Below are 20,176 nucleotides of genomic sequence, written 5' to 3' on the forward strand. Positions count from 1 at the left end.
TACAACAACACAGTTTTTATGTCTTATATTAATAGCGCACTGCACAGAATGAAAAAAATCACTTCATTATTAAATGAATTTTGAATTGTTTGAAAATTAAAAGTAAATATAAATATTTTTCAGCAAAAGTTATAATATGCTTTTTATGTAGGTGCCATAGAAATTTGCATATTTTCAATCGCCCTCATGATGACATTTTCTCCCATGATGACCCCAGAATCCAAAAACACAAATATCTGAGAATTTATATATTTTTCGACTTTGTGAATGCTATCTCTAACTGCCGTAATTTTTAATATATCCACACTAAACTTAGTACATAGGCAATATTTGCATATATCTTAGATGGTTCGTAAGCCAGTCTTAACTAATAAAACGTGTTAATTCGTATTTTTAATAAATTTTATTAACTCGGATAGTTACTAGAGTTTAGACCTAAAACAACGTATTTTAAGTTACATTAGGCTATTATAAACGTATTTTATTCTCTGTTTTTTCATTTGTGGCCGTTCAAAGTGTTGTAAGGGATATATGTGTTCCTATGGATCGATGAGCAAAACAAAAAAGTTGTAAAGTTGTTATGATATTTAATTTAATGTTTATTCTTACACGGTTTTACATCCCGTAAGATTATATAATATTAGCGCTCGACCAAAGTTTTGAGTAGTACAATATTGCAAAAATAATTTCAAATACGATAACTGCCATTATTCTTAATTAATTCATACTGAACTTGGGTACAGAGACAGTACTGCACATACTCTGGATGGTGTCATAAGCTATTCATAACCAACACATATTCCAAGGTGGCGACCATCCATACTCGTGCAATATCTTTATCTCAGGTACCATTTCACAACATAAATCTAAATTGAAACTTTGTATAACATTCGTAAGCAATTTCAAGCAGCTTACTTATTTTACTTACTTACTTGTTTTTTTTTTACTTATTTTATTAGGTTGAAGATGACGGCCTGTTTCACAAAGAAATTTAGATGCGTATGACATTCTTTACCTTGTGAAGTTTCAAGATTTTGAAATTTCGAACTGTTTCAAATGTTACGATTGTATTAACTCGCCATTAACAGGCGCTTTTCCACCAAACTGTAACTTTGAACATTTCCGACTCGGAAACTTGTGATCCGATTAAGATTTAAGATAACAATTGTCCTGTTTTTAGTACTACATTTTAGAATTATATAAACAAATTGTTATTAAATTAGCATTCAAACCTCTAAACTTGACTAGAAGAGGGGAGGGGGGTGAAACAAATCTCGTTAAGGAGCTCTTAGTCATTCTCTTGGGCTTGGAATGTTATAAACCACTATTTAAAACATTACATTTTTAAGGCTGATTTAATTTGCCGCGACCGGGGACTCCTCAAACAGATGGCGCCAGATTGCCCAGGATGGTGTAGCTAAAAACCTGTACCTTTTTCATTGCTATCAACATAAAAAAGAAATTATTGTTTGTATATAATTTGCTTATATACTTAAACCCAAGAAATAAACAAGCTAAATTTTAATGAACCAGTAGCTTTCCTTACCGGTAGTTCTGCTAATTGGTTTTTGGTTAGTTTTCAAAATCTGGTATCCAAACTATTTGTTCCGAGAGTAGAACTTATTTTAATATGAATAAAAGATAAATGAGGTTTTAGTCTTGTTATCACATAAGAACAATTATTTATAATATCCTAATTAATAATAGGAAACAAAATATTCTTCTAGTTTTAGTTACAATAGGAACCTAGCCACGAGGATATCAGTCTTGTATTGGTAGGCTGCCAAACTTCATTCAACCTTCAATGACGCCTCCTTCACCGCCTAACGGTGACATGGATATCCTATGCCTCCAAAGGGATAATGCGGTAGCCGTGTGGATATCGTCCCATATTATCACTTTAGGGACCCGAGTTCGAATCTCAGTTTGGGCATTGTACGAGGGGTATTCATAAAGTAAATTACGTTTCGCTTTGTAGCCGATAGGGGCGGGACTATCACGGCCTTTTTTTCTGTTCAGTCATCAGTGGCTATCCAGCCTTGCTAGTGAGAGGTTAGCCGTGCTTGTTGTTTTGCAATAGAAGTTTAAAATGTGTGACGCAATTGAAAATCCGGCGAGTTGTGAAATACTGTCGGTAACACGGGTTTTGTTGGCTAAGCGCAATAAACCAATTGAGATTTATCACCAACTCATTGAAGTTTATGGGAACGATGTGATTACTGAAGGTAGAGTGCGTCCAGTGGTGCATTAGGTTTAAACGAAATGGACGTCAAGTGTTGTGACCGATGAAACTGTCTCCAAAGTCGATGAGAAAATTAAAGAAACCAGCCAATTCACAATAACAGAACTCTCACTTAGTTTTCCCCAGATTTCAATAAGTTTGTTACACGACATTGTTACGCAGAAGTTACTTAACTTCTACATTTTCGTGCAAGAAACATGTATAGTGCAAGGTACCATACATTTTGTGCAAGATGGGCATCGAAAATCTTAATGGAAACCCATAAATATCGGCGTCTTTGCTTCATTGACATTTTTGGATACTTACGAAAACGATGGTGACTCGCTGCTCGATCGAATCATTACAGGAGACTAGACTTGGGTCAAACACGAGAATTGCGAAACCAGATTACGGCCTATGGAATGGGGGCGTGCACACTCCCCCCAAAACCACTTCCTAGGCTGCAAACATTTTTGCCACAGAAGATCATGTCACGAAATTTTGTTTTTTCACAACGCACGACCACACACGGTAAATCGGACTCGAGAAGTCCTGAATGCTTTTAAGTTGGAGATGTTCTACATCCGCCTTACAGTCCGGACCTTGCACCAAGCGACCACCACCTGTTTCCAGCAATGAAGACCTGGCTTGCAACGCATCGCTTTGATAGAAGCATCTTGCGATGGAAGTTGTTCTAATATTGTACTTCTATATTGCCTTGTTCTGTAGTTTACCTGTAGCTTATTCCCTAATAATGTGTGTGCTTTCCTAGATCGTTACACTCTTAAATTGGGAATAGAGACACCTCAACAGGATATAAATGGGAAAATTCATGAAATCTCATTTTATACCAAATGATAAAAATAATTCCTTTTAACTGCAACACATTTCTAATACAGTTATTCCCACCGTTCAACTACCACAATGTACTTTTTGGAAGCTCAGTTGCTATTCACGATTCGCGTGGTCGGGGTCGCCACCGCATCAGCAGATGATGACTCTGCGCCTGTCTGCCTCAGAGCGCGGCGCGGCTCGGCGGCACAGACTCGACCGACTACTGCAATTAAATTTCACTCTTATGTTAGTAATGGCGAATGCAATTACGTGTGTCGGCTTGATGTCCAAATTGTAGCGTAGAGCGGGTAACGGCGCAGTGCGGCTGCCTCGGGCCGGGCCTCGGCCATTGTGGCGCAGGCCTCGCTCTTCCTACCAGCTGTTGAGTTTTCAGGAACTTCATAATGTTGGTAAATAATCTGACTATATCACTTTTGAGAAATGTGGAATAATCACACAATGTTCGATTGATATGTTGGTTTTAAAATTCATGATCCTTACCTTTATGGAACACAAGTACGAAATCGTTTAATGTTTCTTTTCTGGGAGAGAGAACGAATCTTTTCAGTCTCCATGTCATGCCTCAAAATAAGAGCGACTCTTATTACATTTTAAGAAAATTATTATTCTTCCTTATATATCAAAAGTATAGAGATCAAACCTATTTATCCTTGTTTTTTTTTTTTTTCAAAACTCAAGTGTTGCGTATCCCGTGAGCCTCACAGTTTTGCCAAGCATTAATTTTCTGAAAACACGAGAGATGAGAACATTTAAAAGTTACGTAATTGATAACTTAAGTTACTATAGCAGAAACGTTACTCCAATATGCACTATTAGGAATCAGCTTTCCACAGTCTCTCCTATCACAAAACTTGAGTATGATACGTTAGAATACAGAGATTACTTGTAAATTAACAATAGTAACTTAACTTGAAGGTGCTAGGGAACATTTAGACTTTTATGATTTGGCATCAGATGATTCTGGAGGCTGTGTATTTCATCATGAAGCAACGATATAACGTAAAATACAGAGACCGGATGTATTAGAATTAGAATGTACGTTACTTGCCTTAGAAATGGTAGGAACATTACGCAGTTTACTTCGAGGTCCAGGTGTCCTCTTGTTTAGAGATAATTTAAATATATTTGCCATGTCAGATTTAATGTGGAATTGGGGCTTTGTATCCAATTTCCCAGTTACTTTAGATTTAGTAGGGAATAATTAACTAATTATATTATGATTTCAAACGTTTTTGGAGGTCACCCGATGTACGACCTAAACCATCGAGAAACCCTAATATTGCAGAATAGATCTCTCCATCTATATAAATAACTTATCCTGAATATACTAGGAAACATTCAGACTTTTTAAATTTATTACCAGCTGACCTGTGTTTGAAAGCTAAGTGTATTCTACTGTAAGCAGCGAGATAAGATGTAGTGAAAAGATGGGGGATGCTTCCACTGTTCGGTTACCTCAGAGATGCAAGGCACGTAATGTATCTGTTGGAGTACAACTGTTATAAGTCCTGCAGTTGTGGCATGGTCGTGTAATCCGTCTCCTTTGATATTTTAAGAGGGTTTGACATTGGGCTATTTTGGTGTATGTTGCCTTCTCTAATATCTCGCCTGGAGACCAACAGTTTAATGAGATGACTACCGAACCATTAATGACCGATAAAGCTAGCTGATTTCAAAGAGAGGATCGCTCAGTGTTCACCCTACTAGGAGTAGCCACGCTTCTTTGCTTGTTGACCCAGTGAGTAGGTTCCTTACATAATTGTGTGTAAATATCCATTATGTCAAGTCTAATAAAGTAATTAGTAAGAATGTAAGTAATTTCTATTACAAACTAACCTTTAAAAACTATCAAAAATACATTAAAGTTATTTACATTACAGTTCATACATTTAAATTAATTAGATAACTTCAAACTTCGACTTATAATTGAATTATATGTATGAAATATACAATGATTATTTATATTAATTTTTACATTAAATGTCAAAATATAGATTTTTACATGTATATGTACGCATTTACTGTATAATTAATCATATTCTTTGTTCTTAGGCGCGGCCGGTATTATGATTAAGATTTTAGTTTGCCGATTCCCACCACGCCAAATGATTGATGATAAATTTACATTCTTGAAATAATTCTGCAACACTGTAGAGATCAAACAGAGGTTTAAACTTCAGTTAACAGAGTTAACCTGAAACTTCCAATGATTCTTTTCCGCCTAGACAGTTGTAGGGATATAGATGTATCGTGATTTGTTGAAGCTTCACAGACCAAAAGGCAATACGTTCAAACAGTGATAAATATGGTTTATTTGACACGAGCTGCCTGCTTTTTCGTAATTTGACACTACCTTCTTTGACATCCCTGTGCAAAACGAGTTCATTAACTTGTTAAGACATTTTGTTTCTTCTATGTATTGGTCTGATGTTTATGTTTTCTCCATTCACACGACAAACATACAGCTTCAACCACAAGATAAAAAATCTGCCTTTCCTGCTAAAAAAACTCAAAACTACAACAGAAAGACGTCGAGTTAAAACTCGAAACGATCACGCTTATCAATATTGTAAATGTTGTCTTGAAGAACATTCCAAAATTGATAAACAGGCACAAGAGATATTTATTGTATACGACTGTCCTATGAACTGAAATCGATGACGAATACAAGTGCTATATGCACTGATTTCAGGTATTATACATAAAATTTGGGACATACGTCATAATAGCCAATATTGCATAGGCTACAACATACTACGTATGTAGAAGTTTCGAAATTTCATGAACTAAAATAGGGATGCATTTCTCAAAAGGATCCCTTACATATATCCCTTCATATTTAACTTACATGATCGTAAGTTAAATATGAATAACTTACAGAATGAAATAACTACATTCATCGTACAGAATAATTCTGTATGCGATAAATGTAGTTTGAAAGCCAGCAGTACTATTACAATCTTTGGTTACATTGCCACATTTATAACGAATCAAACACTTTTGTGCAATAAAAACCCAAATATAAACGTCTCCCTGAATTTATGGCTAAGCGGTAGCGAAGTTTATCACTCGTGCGGCTAGAAGGATTTCATTTCTGTCTGTCTGTCTGTCTGCACGATATCTCGAAAACGAACTAACCTATAGACTTGAAATTTTGAATGTAGCTTAATTTATAGCACAGAGTTTGATGTTGGTGCATGTCACTCTATGGGATTTGGCTTATCGCTAGCCAATATTTTTACATTATCTTTTTGGTATCAATGATGGCAATGAGAAAATTGCAGAGTAAATTATTTTTAAAATGCATGATTTGCTAGAGCCTCCTTTTAAACGGTCACGACTTTGACCTAGTAGGCTACACAGAATGTGCTGATGGGTTGAGCCGTCTTCCATGTATCTCAAATACTGCAGACCCAAAGATAAATTTAGTTTTGGATGATGTGTGGACATTGATTCGGATGACATTTTACGTACAAGTACTGATATAGTTGCAAAGGAGACAGGAAAGGACCCGATAATTGTGGAAAGACATCCCGATAAACATCATCTACAGACACCATACGTCTGTCTGTTTATCTGATCGCAGGACATCTTGAGAGTAGAATCAACTATAGGCTTGGTATTTTTACATGCAACTTTTCCAAAGCTTGTTACACGATACGTTCGATTGCGCATTTCGCAGCTGGTTCATTGAGACATGAATCGTGTGTTTGATTTTTTAATATGATTTGGAGCGTCCTCTATATGTATATAGGCGAACAAAAAAATTGTCGATAATAACGAATGCAATCAAGGTAATGTGGAGAACGTGGCACTAAAAAGGTATGTTCGGACGGCTGCATCTACCCACGCCGGCGAGGAGCAGGCGCCGGCGCTGATGTCAAGGTCCCAGCCAGCCATCCTGTCACAAGGGCCACTTTCCCGCATAGTTGATGATCTGGCCATAAGGCGAGAGTGTTATACTTATAAATCTAGCTTATCTCCAAATAGTGAATCAGTTCAACTCATGACTTTCACAGGCGAGTGTCGTCTATTCTTGAGACACGTGACTTTCACGATATCATACCACAACCGAAAACATGTTTTTGTAATATAATGTACTAATTTTTATAAATACGAAGTATTCTGATTTCTCCTCAATTTTAAAATATTTAAAGCTTATAAAAACGGAGTGTATGCGTACGAGTATTTATAAACTCTCTTATTTTAATTACTTTAAAATAAATGTAAATTAAAACAATAAGCAAGTTACTCATTGGTTTCTGGAATTTACTAGATTTTCACGTAGTTAACATCGTAGAGAAATAGAAGGATTCATATAAGAAATTATTTCCCAGTTTCCATCCACGTTTCCTAAAGCTATAAATTAGTAATTTTAAAGGGAATTTAAACTATCAAAAATAATTGATGTACTTGGAGTTACACAAGCAATATATTGCATACAATATAATTCCTTATCTTTCGATAAAAGGCTAAAACCATCAATCCATACTAATAAAAACAAAATATTCTAATTTACATAAAAATATTTATATTAATATAATTAAAACTTATAGAACGATAAAGCTTCAGAAGAAAACCTGTTTGAGGTTTCTTTGTAAACATTAAAATCACCTGCTGCTATTAGTAGAAAAAAGAAAATTATTCGTTCAGCAGTAGGTTCCTTTTAAGCGCTATACTCAGTAATATTCAATAAATAATTTATATCTCAGTATGACACTTATATACAAAAATCAGTGCTACCTACATACAAAACCTTTTAGTATTTACACCATACAACTATGTACATATATTGTAACTACTATTTTTAAATTTTTGTGTAAAAAGAGACATTTTTTGTGGAATTAAAGTTTTTTTATGAAACAAATATAATCAGACTACGAACATCAATATTTTTTCACTTTAAATTTTATTTCGATACAAATTCAAGCTACTAGGGGAGTTACCACTCCGCATATAAAATAATGTCATAGTTTGCCATAAAAACATAACATAATTCCCAACGATAAAAATTGAAAACTAATTATAATGACCGTAAAAGATCAGAGAATTTTTTCTGATCATATCTTTTGTTGAATACTTTAGATGAATTAATCTAAAGGCTTGATGTTGTTAATCTAAGTTCCAATTCAACATACTACAGTATACTCTAACCAACTTTGAGCCAACGAAAAGTAAGAAGATCTTAAATATTTGAAGGACAAAGATCTGTCAAAACATACAAAGTTCTTTTAAAGTTGTTTGGCTTATTTTAAATTTGTAATTTTTAAGTTACAATTTATTTTTATATCTATATATAATCCCAAATATTTAATATATTCATGAACAGCACTTTATACTGTGTACACTTAAGAATAGACTACTTAGGGATAATTTAATCATAGATTACAATAAGACCAAATAGATGGGCTATGCCTATCTTGCCAACATTGGGGCAGGTGAAGCCAGGTCCGCCATGTTTTCGTGGGATAGAAACTCAAAACTACGCTCCGATTAGTGTAAAAATTCAGTTCTCCCGTTTCAATCAACTCGTGATCTACCCTACTTAGAATAAAGAAAATACTTTGAAACTTTGTATGAGTGAATTCAATAAGCTATGGATGCCTGTGGTATCATTCAAATGTTCAACAAATTCAGTTTTGCAATTTAAATAATTAAATAAAGTCGAGAATTATGTTTACATTTTAAAACTTGACATAAAAAAGTTAGTCGGCTGCTACTTTTGCCGTTTTTTGGTCAGGCAAGTTTAAAAACGGTGGAAGATGTTGTTGAATAGTTGAAGTTTTCAGAACATATTTTCTTTTTTAATTAGCTCTTATGGTTTGGCCAGAAAGTTATTGTTTGTGAGACGTTAGTTTACGAGTGCCGCGACCGATTGGAGCTCAACGCTCCGTGCGGTCCGTGCCGGGCCATCTGTTTCCTCGCATCGTACATTATAGCATATTATAAAAAGTTAGTAGAACACGCTTTATTTGTACTTGTTTACAGTAATTACTTCAAATAAAATCACATAAGTTATGTAATTATTGAAGGAATTCAATCTGAGTCAATACTCTAAACAAGTACAACTAAGAGTTTATTTGCTATTTATTTTTTGCATATATACTATAATATGAGCAAAGTTTGTATATGCGGGTAAATTATTAGATGAGGGAAACATGACTTTAAACCTTATAATCCTTCAGCTCAAAATATCCCAAAACACAATATCTAAAGTTTATGTTTACATATTATAACAAAGTGTATAAAGGTTTAATAAAATATTTTGTTAAGTCTGTAAACATTATTTTATTATACAATTAGTAAGGCTATAAGTAAGATTTATAGATTAATTATAATAAAGTATGGAAAATTTCTTAAATGTACAATAAAATATAGTTTCAACTTTACAACTCAGTTAATTGTAACTAATCTGTAATACTCAGTTGAGAAGAGGAGGAAGCTTTAAGTCATATATTATAATGTAGGTTTATTACCTTTTTCAATTAAAATTGCGCTAAAAAGAAAGAAAATATAGAAATAGATTTGTTTTTAGGTGACCATTTCTAACCATGATGACAAACAAAACAAAAGACAAAAATTACAATACAATTGAAAAACTTGAACAGTTTAAAATTCAATGAACCAATTATTGCCCCATGAACGTTACTGTTTTCAAGAGGTAATTTCTAAGTTTGGTTTTGTGTATTGATTCATTGAATTTCTTTGAAAAATGGTGTAGTCTCAACTTAAAATATTTCTTAGCTATTGCCTTTATAAGAAGTACAAAATGGTCAGTAAGCGGAGTGTATAGAGCAGGTGACTACAGTAAGCTCGACAAGGGCGAAGTGAAGAGCGGGGGTGCAAGGCGACGCTCCTCAGTAGGGTGACTCACGCCCGCGCCGCCATATTGTTGAGTATTAGCCGCTCCGCAGTGGCTTCACCTGCGAGCACCCGATGTCCTATCTATTGGTCTTATTGTAATCTATGAATTTAATTCAGTTTAATTCATTTAAGATAGATTATTGTGTTTTATAATTCGTACTTTATGTTAATGAATTGGTTATATGTTGGAAACATAGTTATAATACTGTATACTAGTTGCACAGACAGAAAGGCCGAGGCGACAATCACTATTATGATCCTATCCGATCTGCAGATTACGGTCCTCCCTAAGGAGACTTTAACGCCTGGTAGACAAGGAGCCTCAACAGTACCGTAATGATAAAAAGCCTCGGATGTGAAACAGTGGCGAAGATGATTTTATTGTTTATATATTTTTTATCACAATTTTTAACAAGATGGTCGTATAAAACAAACTTAAAATGTAATGGAACATTTTATGACTATTTATATTAATTAGCTTAATAGACTATTAAGCTAAGAAAGTTATATTTTTCCCTTAAAAATAATAATAGTTAGTAGAAATTAAATTAATTAATACAGCGTCTTCTTTTACAACTTGACAAGAAGCTTGAACGGTTCTAAATGAAACTTCAACTACGGCACTGTGACAACCTATATCAGTAGCATATTATCTAGAATTTGGAATTATGAAAAGTTAAACTTAAAGGAGTTCTTGAGAACCAATGTTAGTAAACCGCTTTCGTATTAGGAAAAGTTTTATCACACTTTAACCAAAGTTTTACTGGTTACATTCCTTTAAATATAGACATTTTTATTATTCCACAACGAGTGTAGGCGTTTGAAAAAGAAATTAAGGACATCTTATAATCAGACCTAAACTCCTATAGATACGTATAAGAAGTATATGATAACAGTGTATAGGCTACATTATATATAACTAGGGATATTGTATTTTATTCATAAGATATAGTGGTTTTATAAATAAAACCTACAATATCTTGCGTTTTTCTCGTCTGATAACAGTTTTTCTCTTTTTGTGTTTTTAGGGAAACTTTCTTAAGTGCTAAGATGACTCCGAAATTACATTGCCTTAAGGACAGGTGCAGCGAAAAGACATTGCTTTTTACTCCATAAGATTAATGTTAAACTTAAATACTTTTTAACCATTATTTTTATCGTATAATTATGGTAGTTGTCACATATTAAAAATATGATGAATACACATCCAAATTAGTTTTTCTTGTAAAGTATATACTTTATTTAAACGATGAAGTACAAAAAGGTTTGAGATAACCTATAAAATATTGAAAATAACCAAAAAGCATTTCGATGCGTAGAGTATTTAATATCTTTGAAATGGAACTTCTCCAATCCTACGATTAAAATAAGGCCATAAAGCGTTTGAGATATATAACACCGTTATTATAAGGTTGGAATCAAGTTGATCACCATTAAGGCTGAGATTATCCAGGGTAACACTTAAAATTATGTGTATATTCTAGTGAAATTTTAAAAAGAGATGCTAGTCAGAATCGCGATCGTAACACAAACTAACTTTCAAACTGAAAAGATCATTTACAGCTTGACGCAACCATCCATCCAGATATAAAATCACCCGAATAAATTCGATATGATTTATGTTTATATTAATCAGAGTGATTTTGAACAGTGTAGTCAACTTTATTAGTCAAAAGTTACTCCTAAGCAAAATAACAGAGTGAATATCTTTTCCGATTACTGGCACCAGTCGAACCCGTATAAAAACAATCTCCGCGCTCCAAACTCACCGGAAACGAATTCCACTTTAGCAGAGCAGGCGCGAAGATTGGAGCCTGTCTACCAAGCCGCTCGTGCCCATTCACGCCGAGACAGGTTCCCCTGCTCTACCAGCAGGCACGGATACTGGCCACACACGTGCACAATAAACTATGCAGGATTAAGGGGTGGGGGAACACTCGCGTTCTCCTTCTATTCAACTAGGCTTCTTTGCTTTTTGGAATTTATAAATTTTGAAAAAGCTCCAAAAATCTATAATTAAAATTGGAAATTTTAATTTAAGAACCTGTTTAAGTTAAAACAATTTTAATATTTATATGTTACTACAGTAGTAGGAGATATGAATTGCCTCCACGTATTGTGGTGGAAATGTTACTTGCACTTAATTTTGTAGTCTGATGTCGAAATGATGCAACAAGTTAATTTTCAGCTTCTTTGTAATCGATGTTTTTTGGATCTCTTCAGACGGATGTTGATTTCAGAATCCAGGAGACGAAGTCTGGGATAATATCAGATTTCAGATGCTACATCAAACGGAAGACGAAATGAAGCTTCTCAACATTTGCAAATAAATAAAAAAAATCTTCTGTCTCGCATTGCTTGCATTAAATTGGTAAACATACTCGTATTGTATATTATGATGGTGCAATTTCAAATATGATAATTAAAAACAATAGTCATAATTCTTTAAGATAACTTCTCAGAATGTGATTTTTACAGTATGTAAATGGCATAACTTCAGAGAGGTTTGTAAGGATTTATGACATACGGAAATTCATATCCGTATCATGGTTCACTTTTAGCCCATTTATAAACCGATTTGAAGTCATTCTGTTCACAACCGTAACTTCACCGTGAGTGTTAGATAGCCCGGTTTAAATGGGCAGTTTTAGACATATTGCCCACATTTTAGCAGCAAACTCAGATTTTTTTATTCTTGTCACTCAATAAGAATTTTACAATAAATCTTATTTAATATATTCTAAAATGTCTGTTTTTAGTGAGAAAATATAGTGTATTTCAAAATAAGTCGTGGAGAGGAAAGTATAAAAGGGTCAGTTCGCGTGACATGAGTGAGATATAAAGTACCGTATAACATTAACCACCCCCTATATTGCCAGTGTCCAAATATAGGTTTCACAACCCAGTAACGATGAGGAAACTGTGGCCGTGCGTCTGGTCGCGGTCGGAAGGAGTGAATGGTCATCTGACGGTCGTGACTCGAGCCGTGTCAGGCCCGGAGCTCGATCGAACAAAACACAGCTTTCCTTTCCCTCGGCTCATCTCAAGTTCAGCATCTGAGCATTTTAATCAGACCACACAAAACGTCTTTGCATTCCACGACCCAAGGTCTTCATATACGTCATGGTTAGTTTGTACGTAAGCAATCAATTGCTTAATCGAGAAGGGAAAATTTACATCGTAAAGTACTGAATAACAGTACAAGGGTGATTTGAAGTAAGGTGACATTATCATGTGGTGACAGCGCATGTTCATAGAAGTAAAATGTTTTTTTATTTATAAATATTGTTAAACCATTCCCTAATGGTAATGGTGAATTCGGACATACTTTGCATAATAAACATTTCAACATTTTGACCCAAATATTGTTGTAACGCTTTTCTTTATAATTTCATGCTGTAGATGGAGTAAAACATGATGCATACAATTGTGTTTACTTACTACTTATAACTTCCTAAAGTTGTATATGGTAATCTGCCTCATAGTCGTATCTAGGATGACAAAATGGTGGGGGAGGGTGGTTGCCACTAAGAATTTTCCGGTAGTGATTCAGAAGCGATGGTCGATAAGCGTTCATTGCCTTAACTCGCCGTCTCTCTCGCTTGTAGCGCGGGAATAGTACGAAAGGGACTGGCATTTATTGTATTTCTCAACCACTACGGGTTGGACATATACTCTTCATTCCGAAACCAATGCTGTTTTACTGTCTGTCAGTTGTTATAGACAAAATATCAAAATAAATCAACTGAACTATGAACAAGGTACGACTACGAGTGTCTGGTTTCATTACGAGTTTAACTTCAGTTTTACACATGTTAAAATATACCTTGAATATTTTATCAATGGGGGAGGGGAGTTACAATCCCCCAAAACCTCCCATGGATACGCCTATGATCTGCCTAATGATAAGCACACATGGCTTAATTCCATCACTTTTTAAAAGTCACTACTGTAACCTTGTCGTAGCAAAATTTGCACGAGTATACCGCAATGTTATACTACACAATTTGGATTTTAAGTAAATACTTCGTAAACCTATTCTCATTACACTAATTATATTAAAATACGTTACAAAAACCTGATTGTGGACTAGATATAAACCCCCATTTACTCAGAAACCGATATGTCTCTGGGTTAAATTCAAAGGGCACAATTATAGCACATTTAAGTGCCAACTATCCCTTTTGTTTCAAGCTACTTTAAACCAACTAAAGCATTTCATTCTTAAATATTTCAGTTTTAATGTGAGAAAAGTTGAAGTAAAAAGTGCAATTTTTCAAAGTTACTAAAATTTAATTTTATCTTTCCACTTATTTTAGCGACCAAATACATATGTAAATTATTGATGAGCCATTTGTATTGATATAAAAACCGAGATGAAAAAATGTAAGTCAAAGAGGTAAATTAGTGCCGGATTTATTGGTTACAGAGTTTACCAGGATTGCTACATCTCTGATATGTGCACAGCTGGTATTCATACACTCAACAAGAAAAAACAAAGTATTTAAAAATTTAGCTACGCATTTTGACTTACCCACAATTGATGACAGTAAACTATTATAAACAACGTTCACTCCAAAATTTGTTTTGTTCGTCTGTTACTTTTTTAATTTCAGTTTTGAAACTGGACAGTATATGGTAATTTTCGATTCATTGCTTATATCAACCATAGTAATATACTCGTACAAACAAGTATAAGAAAAATATACGGAAAGCCATACGCTGTAGGCTAATTGTACAATCTAAGGTATTACAGACTTAATAAAATAGACTATCTGTATTATGTTGGCATACCAAATCAAAATGTATTTCTTGACATAATTTACTATGTATTTACTAATCCTACACCAATAAATATCCTTTAGGTTTAAAACGTAATTTTATAGTTAGAGACATTAATTGCTCGCTGTATTGTAATCACCTGGCTTTAAAGTTAAAAATATACAAAAAATTATTGAGAAATAAATCACTGAATTACGTACTTTCCATGTACACCACACCTAGCATGCATATCATATATACCTGTTAACAATACGACCAGGTAAGAGTACGCCACACCACGTGTCACGTAACAGTCTTCGCCGAGGTGCAATGACAAATGTTTAATCTATAGGTCATTTCAATATTGACAGATACAACGACAGACGGAAAATAAATGTTTTCATATTTCGGGAATCAAAAGAGAAATTGTGTCAACCTGAATATAGACCTCAGCAACTCTCAGTCCAAATCTCATGGTTGGACGTGCAACATCAGTTCATTCTTGTTTATGTAGAAATGATGTTTCATGCAAAATTGTATGTCTACAGATGAAATCTTTCTCGACGTATCTTGCGCCACGTGATACATTCAAATTTATGTTTATTAAATTGAGTTTCATATTAATGTTTACATAATAAAAGTTTATACATTAAGTCATCATAAAATGTTTCTGCACGTGTTAAGATAGTTAGGCGACATGTGTAATACGTCACTCATTAGTGTACTGAATTTGTTTACAAATATATTTATTTTGACATTTCCTCATCATAGTTACTTGCTCATAAGATCAATGTAAAAATATTCTCTAACGCTCTGTCGAACCCCATTGTGTGACATGTACCATAATCGAACTCAGCATCACTCTTTATAGAAATGAAGTTTCATGCACGATTTCACGGCTATAAGTTCGTTTTCGAGATATCATGCGGACAGACAGTAAGGGAACTTTTCTAGCTCCTCGAGTGATAAGCTTCTCTAAAGCTCAGCCAATAAAATATAAATTACTCGTAGATGAATATTCGTCTTACCTCAAGGAATCATATTAGGAGACGACCGTTGGAGACAAGAGCGCGCGCCACTTTTTGAAACTGACGCGGCAAACCCACAGCACAACCTTCGGACTCGATTGATCCGGTCGCAGCAGCCTATAGCAAGAGGGCACACGAGCACGGCACGATCACGGTCACCGACTGGAGGCTGAGGCTGAGTACGAACGCGGTCCAGGACAGACAGACGACCTCTAGCGGCGACTGGAGCAAACACTACTGCGCGGCGGTGGCGGTGGCGCAGCAGTAGAGGTCAAGGCTGGACAGGTCAGACCAGTAGAGAAGGAGCCAATTAGTAAATATTGTCAGGGAAGGATAGGATTTAATTAATCATTTAATGACCTGTCAGAACTAGCGGTCCCGCGGAAACTATATAGTGAGAATCTTACGCGACTACAAGTTATTACCAACTCAGTAAAATGTTCACGTCGGCCATTTACGCTTGCCATTTCCTTTTGATAGAAGACTACTTCAAATTCTGATGTATAAAACTAGCTAACTGGTTAGTACCCGCGACCTCGTACGCAATATTCAAAATTGAAGTTCTTAAACTACTTAGTAAAAGCGCTTATAATGTAAAATGATAGTGACATTTTTCAAACGTAAGTAGGCATACATCAGGTATATATTATTTTAGTAATGAAGGTTAAGAGAATCAGAGTTTATCCGAACTCTTATATAATGTTTTGCACGTGTATGAGCATTTCTGGTTTGAATGAATTATATTTCCGTCGCCATAGCTAGGTCGGCTTTCTTGCCCCTATCAAGAAAATACAAATACATAGGTCTCGGAAATCTGGTTCTGTCAAAAAGTGTTTACTTTCTAGCCCTTGTTATATACTTCCGATCTAAGGTATTTCCAGTGCCATAGTAGAATTTACTTTCTTATCTCGATGAAGGAGAAATATTATACATACTTAGAACTGAGAAACCCACTTCGGTTAAAAAGTGTATTTTAGTCGTTTGGATTCGCTTACAGTGAGTGCCACGGGGAGCCTTATTGCCCCGATAAAAAAGCAAGTATTTAGCTCACAAATCAAACAGCGTCTAGGTCTGACTCTTGTAAATCTATTGTCGGTGCCATAATTGAGTTTGCCTTACCATCCCAATGAAGAAAATATACACAGCCCACATACCGCGGGACTGAGAAATTTATTATTGTCTTAAGAGAAATCTTGCCTAACTCGTATATTTCTGGTATAAGGCAGAAATCCTTATTAATTTCACGTAACATTTCAAAATAATCATTTATCAGGCATTTATACATTTCGAATTATATAAGTCTCGTTGTTTTTCTGACTGTTGTCTGGAAAAAATGGATCGTTGAGGTATGTTATTATCCATTTCCCAGTTTTCCCTTACACCACTGTTAAAATGCCATATTACAATATCTATACATCCCATGAGTTTGGAGTGGGCTTTATGTGAAAACATTTACAGCTTCGTTCATTAAGGTTAGTTATATAACAGTGTTTAAATAGTAATTACAATACATTATATGTTTTAATTCGTCACTAGCGCAATATGGAGTAAAAATATATGTTAACTTTTGTCTTTGCTATCTGTATTACACTACTGATCAAGCACTGTATACTTGATATTTTATAAACTTTAAAAATAAGTAGATGTTTCAGCCATTTTGTTGAACTTCAGTTGAAAGTATCAACAGATGTTTAGTGACAGTTAAATTAAAAACCATATAGAATTCCAAAATATTTTAGATAATTTCCAATCGTTCTCTTTACATAACCTTTCTCAGATTTCAACATATAGTTTACAAAAATAATTAGCAGAACCAATCAAGCGCGCTCTCGAAATTAGTGCTTAGCAACACATTTAAAATACAATCCCTCGTCTTGTGCGGTGGTTATATCTACCCAGATTGGTTTTATATTCTTTTTTAAGATAGTTTCTAACGATGAGAAGATTGTAAATGAATTTTTCAGACATTTGCAATTTTTAAATACTAAACAAGCTAATAACACTACGTTTTGAGATTTGCAATCTGGTCTCTTCCTCGAGTGGATAAACTAATGTAACACACAAGTTAGAACAAGATTAAACGCACGCCACTGATTAGAGTTAGAGTCAGCATGGGAGAGTTCTTGGTCGCCACGTAGAGGACAATATCTTGACCCGGGGAGATACTCCCAATGAACCGTTATTTACCATTATAATTTTTGATATCGAGGTACTAGAGGTGGAGTTTCACACAAACTCAACTCTCTAAGTTAACTTATTCAAAAATTATTGCATATTCAGATGGACACACACACACACACAGAGTCTGCTTTCGTCATCAACTGGTGGGAGAGCCACTAAATGCTCAGCTTATAAAACTTTGTAGTGGTAAGTTTTAAATACATGAATACATTTAAGGGCTTAATCTTAGATTTAAAAATAAATTAATGTATTCTAACATTTTCTTCTATATCTTCTGTGCACAAGTATACACAAACCGAGTTCACTTGCTGCAGCAACACACATGCAAAACAACTCCATTATCCAGTGATAAACATCTATTAATTTTCAAGTAGCAGAAGGGATACCCTTCTCTGTTTCAGGGCATTAACCTCCCCAGGCGTATACAAACACTCGTAGGAGATTACTCAAATGCTTATCATGCAAAAAAGGTAATTACTTATTGTAGCATTGTTTTTAAGCTAGAGGATATGATCCAAATTTCAAGACAATAGATATTTGTAAAGTTTGTTTAAAATCGATGAAATATTTGCAGACAGATAAGAAAATGAGTTAATAGAGTAGACACTTTTGAGCCACCTTAAATAACAACCGTGCTCCGTCCATTACATTTAATCAGTAATAAAACAACAATAGACAGTAAAAGGACCTTTTATCATTTAGATAACCCTGTGAACATCATATTGCTAAAATTTTTAAGTTTTGTATGAAACCAACAAATCCAACAAAATAACTTCATCACGTGCGTTTAATAAGTTACTGGCAAATATAAGATAAAGCCCTCATTATTATTCACTAACTCATCATTAATATTCTCCAAATTTCCTATATACCAGAAAGTCAATATTTAGAACACATAATATGTCTGATGATTGAAATAGAATAATATGTTTTAAAATACCTATAAACCGAATTCGATACTTGTACTAAAATCAAGGAACTAAAAAATTATGAATAATTTTAATTTTTAATTTTGCAAAATGAAAGTTGCTCAAAGCCAATACCACACTAAATTTTGAAAGCAGCGCAGAATTGTACACGTATGCAAAGGGCACATGTAATAGACTATTAATTATATTTATACATTATTTAAACATGTCTCCCTTGTCTCAATCCCTCTAAATATAGTATGTAATGTTTCATAAACAACGAATGGAAACTTTCATATTTAAAATTTGACATCATAGTAGTTGATACATTCGATAGTTGAATATTGATAGGTATACGACATTGGCCGTTAAGTTTATTAAATGTACAATACATATTATTGTACAAAGTATTTGTGTGTATATTATAAATGAATGTTTGATCTTGATGAAAATATTTTAGTAACAATCCAACCTGATTCTATGTTCTTTTTTATGTATTTCCACAGATTGTTTCTCCGAAACTACTGAGCTGATTTTGATGAAACTTATTTTAAACTAAATAGGGCTTTCCCAGATTGGTCTCAATTAAGCTTTCTATGTATTGGACCAGTAAGTATCTGGCCACATCAAAAGATCACATAAGAAGGTTTACATACAAAACTATATGGAGAAGTCAGTAAAGGAATTTACGAAGATGTGGTTTTATAATACTATGACTTGCCTAAAAATTGCTAGGGCACATCACTTTTATTATTATATACAGACAATCTATAAAAACCTATCTAAAGTAATGGAACAAGATTGATTGCGGAGTTTTGAATTTTTCAAATCACAATAAATTACCTCACAATTTCTGTGATAAGTTCACTAATCTACACCAGAGTTCCAAAAAATGCTCCTATAGGAGTATTTTGAAACATGACATGGAGCAACGAGACTGTATAGTATACCAAAGTTTAGTTTTCTTACCAATGCCCACTCCTTACATCAAAGATGTTAGGGGACATACCATTATTCATTTTGATGGTCCGAGTAACATCCCTGTTGGAGGCAATGTGGAATTCCTGTTGGAGAAATGAGGCAGGATTGAGTGCAGAGATTGGGATTCTCCAAATCACCAAGTTTCTTAGTTTACATCAGGGTCCACAAAATCACCTGTAGGAGTCCTTTAAATCAAGATATAGAATAACGATACGGAATAAGATGATGTTTTCTTCCAATGATCACCTCACAGATGGTAGGACACGTATAATCTTTCATGGCAATAGCCCGAGTGACGTCACTATTGGAGGTAATATAAAAACAAATCCATCGTAACAGTAACAGTACAGGATTGAGTGAGAAGCTTCTTATCCTAC

General features: G+C 34.4%; 1 protein-coding gene across 1 annotated transcript in view; it reads right to left on the reverse strand.

Moving 5' to 3' along the window:
• LOC124372267 (leucine zipper putative tumor suppressor 2 homolog) overlaps positions 1-15,951 on the reverse strand; it is an 88,009-nt gene extending 72,058 nt beyond the window's left edge. Inside the window, exon 1 of the mRNA XM_046830649.1 lies at positions 15,730-15,951. The gene's annotated coding sequence lies outside the window, so the exon portion shown is untranslated. The remainder of the gene's footprint in view (positions 1-15,729) is intronic.
• Between the last annotated feature and the right edge of the window lie 4,225 nt (positions 15,952-20,176).

Source organism: Homalodisca vitripennis, chromosome 1, assembly GCF_021130785.1.
Source record: "Homalodisca vitripennis isolate AUS2020 chromosome 1, UT_GWSS_2.1, whole genome shotgun sequence".
Classification (NCBI taxonomy): domain Eukaryota; kingdom Metazoa; phylum Arthropoda; class Insecta; order Hemiptera; family Cicadellidae; genus Homalodisca; species Homalodisca vitripennis.